The following is a 10,945-nucleotide window of genomic DNA, read 5'->3' as shown; positions in this document are numbered from 1 at the left end:
TTTGTATTCAATATTGTATTTTTGACTCGAATTAAATTTTAAACTATTTACATTGAATTTCAATATCATTTGATTGGTAGTGGCGGTCGTTCTATGAAAAGAGGTAAGTTTCGTAGGTATTGGACAGCGTTGTTAACCTTCAATATTTATGAAAATTCACTACTGCTTATGTAATAAATTAAAATTCTCATGTATATGTCCTATATGTGATATCGCACATTCAGATTTAAATTTGTTCCAATAAATCGAAGTTATTTATCAATAAGACAGATAGTAGAAGTATATAGCTTTAAAAACACTTGTTGATAATATTCCACAGTTATTTAAAGCAATTATGAAACTATATGACAAAAGTATATGAAAGTGTCCTCTTTGGAGCTTAAAATAGTAGGTATAACTTAAACCAAGTTTCTACCTATTCACGTTCATTATTATTGTATTAGCACTAAGTGGGCATGAGAATAGAAGCTATGTAATTAGACAGGAATTGTATTATTATTTTTTTAATTCCAAGAGTCAGTATTAGATAAGAGTCAAATTTATATTTTGAAAACAGTGCAATAGTGAAATAGTTCAAACGGCTATACAGTTACATTTATTGCTCAGATTAAAATTAAGAAATGGTCTTTTCTGTGTTAGTGATTTTTAACACGGTATTAAGTTATATTAACCTCAAATCGTAAAACAATCACAGGTTTAGCAAAAACATTTCGTTTAAATCCGAAAAAATAAATGGATATAATAAAAAACGTACCGACTTACACGATACGAGATAACCCTCTGAATAATAGGAAATACTTTTTTCGTGTACTACAGTTATTTAATTCGTCAGATACCTCAAAGGCTTTAACTAATTACTAATTACTTTTGTCTCAGTACAGAAGTTTTCCTCGCAGGACCTGTTAAAAGGAATCTAAAACAGTCTGAGTACGTTGTAAAACAGATAAATGGCAGCAATTACAAACTCTGCTAAAATGTTACATTTGTTATTATTCGTGATAATATGCATTATAAAATTGTTAATAAGTTATACTATTGATTAATTCAAAGTTTAAATATTTTTAAGCTTTATTAAAAATCAAACTATGTTTCATGGAAATAGTTATTGGCCAAAAAATCTATGGTTAATGCAAAAACTATTTTTATCAACAACAACTGTTCAAAAGTAAGATTAACTTGAAAATTGCCTTTTCTATGAAACGGTGTCTTGAGTCACCAGATAAAATTTTAATCTTTCTTTTACACAGAATATGAATGCGTTGTGGAATGTATTTATACAACTAAATGTGAACAGCAGCAATGCTACCGTCACTTACTTCCATTTACTCATGATGAGAGTACACCGTACCACCATTACCATACATTGTAACCTTTCTCTCCCTCAGTGGTATATCGTTTACTAGTTACACCACAAAATATCAATACTTTTTTACTGTTCTAGCGATCTCAGATTCTATTAAATTTAAACCAGCTTAGAAATTTAGATAATCAAAAGTATAAAGAACTGCTTGAAGTGAATTCAAAACAAACTATAATGTTTAACGATCAAGCCCTATATGGATTAAAATATTAAATCTAAAAACATGAAGAATTCTACAGGATTTTTGTCCTTCTGAAAGTAACCTTTTGATCTGTCTCGACCAGATCATGATGATGGTGCAGGCGATCGTCCATCGTGTATCTGGTGATGCTGGTGAAATGAAATGAAATAAATTAAATGAAATGAGATATGTCTTTATTTCAGGCGAAATTAGGGCCTCATGGCCCTTTCTTACATTTAACCTCATACATAAGCTATAACAAATATTCTTATTTTTTAAATAATAATAAAACTAAATATTTTGCTGTAAACATTTTAAATATGAATAACAATAAGTACAACTTTATTGAAGAATATAAACTGGTGGATTCAAGGATACTGAAATTTGTCAAATGCCAAAAGTGGCAAGGATTATTGTTTTGTTCCTTCTGTATTTCTTAATATGGAAGCGTATTCCAGAGTCCAGGACTTAAGTCTCTCACCATGTCAGATTTTAGACGCTGCACTAAGCAAAAGTTGTACTTGGTTGAAACTCAGAAATTAGAAATTATATTTTCAGTTCGGCAATGTGAGAGTTATTTAATATTAATATTTAGTATTAGGAAAACAATAATCCAACACAATTACACCTTGTAAGTATAATATATAAGTACAGTATAATACACAATACTTACATACACCATATAAGTATGACATGTATATGACTAAATTAGCGCTGTAACACATGAGTGATAATAACCCAGCAATCGTGTAGGAATCAATCAGGTAAACCCCTTGATTTCCAATAGGTGGATGAATATTATAAAGATTAAATACTAAAATAATTGCCTGTTTTTATTCATTAAAACTAGATTAAGTATTATTCTTACAAAGGAAGGAAGTAATTTATTACTTACTGTACAAGGAACATACATTAATCTGAAATATTTTTAATCGGGGTATAGATCTGATTAGAAAGAAACATCGTACAGAAAATATTACAAATAGGAAAGTATTTAATGGCAAAAGCAGCCCAAGTGATTATGTAGTGTTAAAAAGGTTGTAAGGTAAGCTGTGCTGAGAGCTTAATGGCTTTTACAGTAAATACCTAATGGAAGAATATGGACTGCCGTAAAAATGTGTGCGTTGGGGCACTCAATTGAGATTGGCAACTTTCAAGTGATTTTCTAGACGTTACATTTAACTAAAAGGTAACTTGAATAGTTAAAACTTTCAACTATCTATACACTTGATTACTTATATTAGACCAACATATTCATCAGTAGATATGACGATTATTGTTTTGTTTAATGTTATAAAAATATATTTTAGACTATTATAGTAAATAATCAGTCTCTTGAAATTTTCTTCATGGTGGCACTTGAGGAAAATTTCTATATAACTTCATAAAACTAAGTACACTGACTAAATTCTCTATGCAGATAGTTGACAGACTTACACTGCAATATTTTAACTAATAGGGGACCTTCTGCATAAAATTATAACATGGCTAATTTTTCATTTTCAAATATAGAGTCGCATTTAAGTTTTCATTAAGTGTCAAAAATGTATAAGCTGAGAGATACTTAGACCATTTATTACTGTAATTTTCTGCACGTAACGCTGTACAAGGTTGGTTATCTAATTACAAATATTTTAAATATACATAGTGTAACTTATACCATCATCGGTTGCATTATAAATACGTATCAAAGGTCAAGTGGGGGAAATAGGTCCTAGTTGTCTTTGCCTGTGGGGCGAGTTGTCGTGGATCTTACTAACTGCCTCCTCCAACAGCCTCGTCTTGTTTTAGTGAGTCGTTTAAGTTAGCTTCTAACATTTTTTAACTGTTAAAAGTCCACATTAGGTAGCAAGTATTTAGCTAACTGTTTCTAAACACTCAATAGCCTACACTTTAATGAATGCATGTTTCAGCTTAGTTATAGCTGGCTGTCTGAAAATAAACTGTTCATTATTTAAAAAAGTTGGTTGCATTATTTCCTCAAATTTGGTGATTTATAACGGGAACTATTATTATCTAACAGCTGCATCTAAGTTGTAATAAAATCACTTCCTCACTATTGATCTATTTGTAGACTATTAAGTTGTCTGGAATATGTTTTCTAAAGGCTATGCAAGTACAGAGAGTTAATTAGCGAGAGTGTTATAATAAATTATTATTATCAGCTCTAAAGGCTAAAATTTATTTATTACCCTCCTGTACTTTCGTATAACTCAATATGGAAGTAAACTTTGAAATAAGCTCGTACAATATTTGAAACGGATCATTTTAAACCTTTTACCTCGTTTATACATAACATTTTAAATACCGTAAGTTCTATAAGCTTAAAAATAACATTTTAGCGCAAAATATAATATAAATATAATTACAAATTCATTGCTAATTAAGTTAATATTAAGATGTATTGTTTAATAACCGTTTTATAAATAAATAAGGGAATTGATTGTAATAGTTTTCATAATGCCTTGTTGTATAAAAGTATACAAAAATACTTCTAGTAAAAACTTTGGGAATCTTAAATACAACTCACGCTAAAGAATAAATTCCAAAAGATTAAATTTCTGTCACTGCCAAACTAGGTTAGAAATTACCCAAGAATCAAACCAAAGAGCCCTGGCGGTATTATAGTGAACCAAACTAATTTAAGATCCAATAAACAACAATCAGGACGCAGGGGACTTGTTCAGTAAACAATCTGGCAGCTACTCACTCAGACTTCCATCAGGTAGCCACAGCAATCATTCCGTCTATTTCCCACACAACGCCACCAATCTCCGATTGTTTGCTTTAAATACATTAGCTGAGTAGCTATAATACATCTCTCCAATGTATCTATGTATGTCTATGTATCTGTTTAACAAAAATACTCTAAATGTAAAACCATAACAATAAATATAAATTGTACATTTTAGAGTTAGTTCAAATACAGGGAAAGGCCAATATCCTTTTACTTTTATTTTCTTTCTTTCTTAGGAAAAAATGAAAGATACCCAGGAATAAAACTTATTTTGATATGTAATGGACATAAAACAAACCTTGTCTGTGTTCGAAAGAAATTTAGAACTTCGTATGACTTTTAAACCCCATGTATAGAAGTATATGAATAATTTTTCCCCAGTGCTAAAATGTTACACCCTCCACCATATGACTTTTAGTAGCCCAATAATACCTGGCATATTTATATTATTTGGTCTCGTCAGTTTCAAAGGCAAGTCTATGATCTCGTGTTGATAACAGTCATGTCTGTTTATGCTAGAAAGGGCTCAGCAAGACTCACGTTTATGGTGACTCTTTTGTAAAATAAGCGTTCTACAATACTCGTGTTGGATTATTCCTCTATCGGTAGACACCAATTCACAGCGATGTAGGTTCTGCGAAACATGATCGTTACATTTGAATAGCGTAGCCTATTGTTTTCCTTCTCCCACTTGTCTAAGTTCTTCTATCAATTATTATTGATAGAGATTTTTAAGCTTTAAAAACACAGCCTATGCATACGTGAAAGTTGTTCCATAGGGAACTCTCGGACTGTGGTAGATCATGATTAAAGGAAAGAACTAACTTCCTTCTTCCACTTGTCTAAGTTCTTCTATCAATTATTATTGATAGAGATTTTTAAGCTTTGAAAACACAGCCTATGCATACGTGAAAGTTGTTCCATAGGGAACTCTCGGACTGTGGTAGATCATGATTAAAGGAAAGAACTAGCTTTTAGAGCATCTAAGGTATTGGCTAACGCTCAATGTATGTTGTCAGAATAACGTCATAATAAACAGAGTTTCCAGAACTCCTACCAATTTGTTATTTATATTATTCCAGGACCAAAACAGATCAAAATATCATATTCAAACTTTCAAAAACTGAATATTTACCAAAACTGCCACCATTTTGTAGTTTTCACTTATCAATTTTCAATTTGAGAATTGCTGTTAGAATAACTTCAGATTTGGTATTAAGCTTTTTACCTTAAAAGATCTAGTTAAATAATAAATGGCAATGTTTACAAGCTTTATTTTCAAAGTTGCGGCATCTTAAAAACTCCAAACATAAATATCTTAAAAATTCCATTTCATCAAAATATTCACAGTTATTACATTTTAGTTCGAAAATTTTACTACAAATCCAACGATGCTCAGTCTGTTTGTGAGTCACAACGATCAGTTTTTTAATGATGTTTTAATTTTAGCTGCTCTAGTTAGCTTACATTACATTCTTTAACTGTGGTAATAATATCTCTGACCCATGGAGTCATTGGACTTGTGTCAACAGGTGGGACAGGAAACGGACCAAATAGTCAATAACTACACATTCAAGCCATACATTATTTAAGACTCAAGAGACCAGAGATTCGTAGTATTAATATATGGCCTATGATGTAAACAGTTTTCTTATATGCTTAAAAACCCTCTTCATATCGTCTCAAACTATTGTAAATATACTGTATACAATATGGGGTTGAGTGGTAGAGATGGCTTTGCTAGGCATAACTCCGTCTCTTTAATGCAGGACTTGTTTCACTTTTTTTTATTTCTTTTATATGCTTTATAAAATATTCCTTGTATTCCCAAGAGTATGACAGTCCCTTTTAAGCGCCACACCTCACCCTCAAGATAAAAATAAATGGAATGTCCATTTATGAGCTGATTGAATTTAATCAAATACCGCAACTCACAAAATACGACTTGTCATCAATCTTTGTAATGCTGTTGTTGACAATATTAATTCTGGTTGGAATGTATCACGGAAGCACTTGCTCAACTGTGAGAAACATTACGCGTAAGTCCGATAGTGTCTTATGTGTTTAATCGACACTCGTGTGATAAGTGGAGTTCCGCTCGAGGAGCAAGTACTGATAGATAATCAGGCATTGAGTCGGGGTTTGTGTTGGAAGTACAATGTCTCAGCTCTCTCGCTTAGTAATGCTTGATGCTTGATATAAAGTCTCCTCTTCGATATTTTACAATCCAAATTGCTGTAGTTTTCATGGTAATCACGTCAGGCTCAATAATCTGATGTGGGATGTAATCGGGTCAGAGTTCACAGGTCCAAGATTGGGTCTCACTTCTCGATCGCAGTATAAAACTCCACGAGGGTTCACGGAGGCTGGTATATGCCTTTTGTGCATCGAACAGGGTAACTACAAGAAGTTTGGACGCTAAGTAGTATTATAGAGATATCCAGTTCACTTATACAAGTTTGGTAAAATAAAATCAGCATGGTTTTTATTAATTCATTCTTTATTTATCCCCATACAAGCTGGAACAGTTCCATTTATGCTGCGAGCAAAAACATTAAAACGTTTCATGACAATTCAATTCAGAAATGCCTCTTTCAGCAATAATTTCTTTTATATCTTCAATAAAGTGATCAGTATTTTGTTAGAACCCGTGACTGATAATGAAACATGATGGGTTTAAAAGACTCTTCAAATTATTGTATATTCCACACTGGTCTGATAAAACACGAATATGTATACACAAGATGGGAGGTTTTCTAATGGCAGACCCAAGAGGAAGTTGAGTAGGAAACTCCCCCCCCCCCCACCGGTAAATTTTGAAACTGTAATGAGGGTTTGGTTGTATAATCGATTTGGTTTATGAAAATGTAGATGTGTTTTTTTTCCATAGGTGTTTTGGGATTAGAATTATCTCCTTTCTAATACAAAAAAGCCTGAGCAGTCCAAAACGGGTGAATATGTATCATGAATGGTTTGTGTGTGTGTGTTATTGGTGTGAGTTATCAGGAATCCAGGAGTTATTTGAAATTTGACATAAATAAAAAAACTCACAACTTCTAATGAACAAACTGGATGTATCAAAAACAATTTCTCCATCATTTCAACGGATTGTCTTCTAGTCTGAATATGAATACTAAACAATGGTTGTAACTCAATAAATTTAAAGAGCTTCAACAATCAAAATAATACTTGACTGTGTGACGCTGTGTTACTGTGTTACGAGTCGGCCAGGAAACATTAATATCTGAAATATTGCCAGTATTGATAAGAAATAAAACTATCTATAAAGCTATTAATATTCACCTCGAATAGTGTAGTAAGAGAGTTAGAGTGCTGCTATGGAATGCATAGTTCAATAGTTGGGCTAGTCTGAAACATATAACATTGATAAAATAATTTATATTTAGCGTTGTAACAAAACATTTTTAATTGAAATATTTTTCTAAACAAGACCTACATTTGTATAAGTATATTTTGTAGATATTACATATAAGGTCTGTGTTTAAATGTTACTACATTCTAATACACCAAATAACACCATATCCAAAGTGAAATTACTTGTTAAGTTACAAATGCCTGCAAGAAAAAGATTAATAATCAAATTATCTCGTGAATAAAACGGATTTTTAGTGTTTTTCATATCATTACATTTATATAAAAAATAACAATTAAATAGACTGTGGGTTCAATAAATTATACTAGTTTGATGTTATACCCGACCTACTGCCTAATCTACTGTATTACTCTGATAAAAAAATAATCACGAAATATTCACCTACTGTGTTGGTAATAAACTCGATCAATGTTATAACTACATCAGTAAGATGGTTTATATTTGTTTGAAAAGATTAAACTGTAAGTTAAAGAAGAAAAGTAGTGTGAACGTTATTATTATCGAACCACTAGTTAAATATGTTAGAGAATAAAATATAAACATTACTTATACGAGTATTTCTGCTTATTGGTTGTGAGTTCAAAGGGTCTCTGTATTTTTATAATGTCAATGTTTTATTTACATATTAAAATTAATAACATCCAAAAAAGTTTGGCCTTTGTTTCTGTTTCAGTACTGTAATGATAACAGATCAATGCTGCAGATAGTGGCTGTCAGTCGGATGTCTGTGGAACATTTCAAGTGTCGAGCGATCTTTGGAGTTACCTCTCTTTTGTGTGTTACATGTGTCCAGTTATTTGTATAGGCTATAATGTTAATAACGATAAACTATTAATTTGACTTGAACCTTCTCAACTAATACTAACATTTTAATCAAAACGTTGAGCGTAAGTGAAGGTTTGTTGAAGTTTCAAGGACACCGGAATGTTTTAAAGCCAACAAATATATATAATCTATGGGTTGTAAACCCAATCCAACCCCTAGGAGTAGATAATCTATTATAAAAATGTTTTAATTGTTTTTAGATAGCATAAGACACATTTGTGTCAAATTTATCTTTGTTGGACACCGTGAAGTTAAAAACAAAAATATAGTTCAACATGCTTTTTTATAATCATGAGGCATACTAATGTCAAATTTCATACTTCTAGGACGTCGGGAAGTTTGATAAATAAAACTAATTCTGGTTATTCTTATATTATACAGTTGTACCCCTATAGGTGTTTTGTCTTCATAAGAAATATTTTATTTGTCTGTTGAGCGCATAATACAGTGTGTCAAATTTCATCTGTCTATGACATCGAAATTGTAAAGGTAAAGTATAATTATTATAGGGGATATATACCCATTTCAACCATTATGTACGTTTGAGCTTCATGAAAATGCGTTAGGTTTTTATTTAACTCATGGAATCTACGTGTGGTAAATTCCAACTCTCTGTGAAATCGAGAAGTTATAGAATTAGTAACAAGTGAGTTAGTTTTTTATTCTGATACAACGATAAAGTTTATTTTCGGATGAACGTAACCAACCTTCAGCTTAATTCAATCAATGTAGTATTGACATGTCTTATGTAACTATTTAAGATAAATATCGTTAGAAACATTTTTATTTAAAATTTCAGCTAGGAGACCACTTGTTTATTTGTCCAGATTTAAAAAATAAATTTACAGGCTAACATTTTCTAGATACAAAAAATATTTTATTGCTTAATTTTTGTATCATATTCTTATTTGCCTTGAATACTTTTTTCAGTAAAAATGTAATTTGTGAATAATGTAATAATAATAATGTAAACATTCACATGTTTATTTTAGCTCTGCTAAATAATGTAAACACGATGTGAAACTTTTATTGAATAAATGAATACAGTTCTTGCAGTTTCTCAGTGATACATATAAGGTATGTATCAGCCTTGCCTGAGCTGCTTCTAGGGCTGTTAGATTCGCCAAGGTTCAAAAAGTTGAAAAAAACTAAAATGTAATGTAAAAAGGTCATATGATAAATGATAAAGTTTGTACTTTAAATGGAAGCTAATGCAATGCAACAGGAAAACATTAAGATTAGATAAAGTGTGTGGGCTTTGAACCCTTCCAAGATAATAGAGAATGGTGGATAGATAATAGTGAATGGATGGAAGCGTGATTATACTCCTCCAATTGTTGTTGGTTACTGTATTTTTTACAAGATAATTTTTAGCAACAAATTATGGTATACAAACAAATTATTTCATAGATATTGGTGGTAATTTGTTGTACGGTTGTGTATTTAAAGCGAATATTATGTATAGAAAAAATAATAAGTTTAACATAAACCCCTGTCCCTGTGTCATATAAAAATGATGCTTAAAATATACATTAGTCTTATTGTCGTAGACATATATGCGGCAACAATTATATCGTACAGAGAAAAACAAATAGACATAATTTTATATCACTTAGGGTTGTCTTAGCTAACGTTCATCCAGTGAACATTGCAATAGTAACATTATTTTTTTAAATAGTTTATAAGACAAATATATTTTACTCTTGAATAAAACAAAGCGAATAATTTAAAGGTAACTACTTCCAGAATAATGAAATAACTCTTAATTAAAACCCTTACCCGTTGAAAACAACAACTTAAACCAAGAATGACACAGGTAACGTAAAACATTTACTTAAAGTACGTAAAAACTGTCTATTTAGAACTATTCATTCATTATTTCCTTACTCTTATATTACTATACTGTTTTATTATCCCCGATTGTCAACACTACCATTTCCCAAATCAACTTTGGTGTTAAAACAGTAGACTGGATATATTATGTTGAACATTAACTGTTATGGCATCTTAAAACCGTAAGAAGTAGTTCTCCTGTTAACCTGAAAAATTAATTAGGGACGGCGCGACCGTCGGCTCCACTACAAAAATTTACGCATTCGAGATACCCACATTTGGGGCATTTGCAGGAGTCAGCCCGACATTAGTGAAATGCAAATGCCTCATCTTGGGAGAACCGCCTTCGCGATCACGGTAACCCCTACGCCAGGTAAGCATGAATACTAGACTGTAGACACCTGGTAGCGACCAAAATAAATGTTTTATCTGCCAAGACGGCATGAGTTAGTTTTTATGGTAAGTGTGTCAAGATTTCTGTTGAAATAAAAATTCCGTGATTTAAACAATATTCTTGGCATTTTCAAACAACAATTTAAAATATTTTTATTCAGTAAACTATAAGGTGTTGCACACCTTAAAGTCCTCGGGGTGGGTTGTATTGCCTATCAACCA

General features: G+C 31.4%; 1 non-coding gene across 1 annotated transcript; it reads right to left on the bottom strand.

The window, feature by feature from the left end:
• Nucleotides 1–10,548: 10,548 nt before the first annotated feature.
• On the bottom strand, nt 10,549–10,711 carry LOC124361608. Its single transcript, XR_006922360.1, has one exon. It is a non-coding gene; the product is annotated as a U1 spliceosomal RNA (small nuclear RNA).
• Between the last annotated feature and the right edge of the window lie 234 nt (nt 10,712–10,945).

Source organism: Homalodisca vitripennis, chromosome 4 (genome assembly GCF_021130785.1).
Source record: "Homalodisca vitripennis isolate AUS2020 chromosome 4, UT_GWSS_2.1, whole genome shotgun sequence".
Taxonomy (NCBI): Eukaryota; Metazoa; Arthropoda; class Insecta; order Hemiptera; family Cicadellidae; genus Homalodisca; species Homalodisca vitripennis.
Note: the sequence above shows the minus strand (reverse complement) of the source record. Positions and strands in the feature narration are given on the sequence as shown.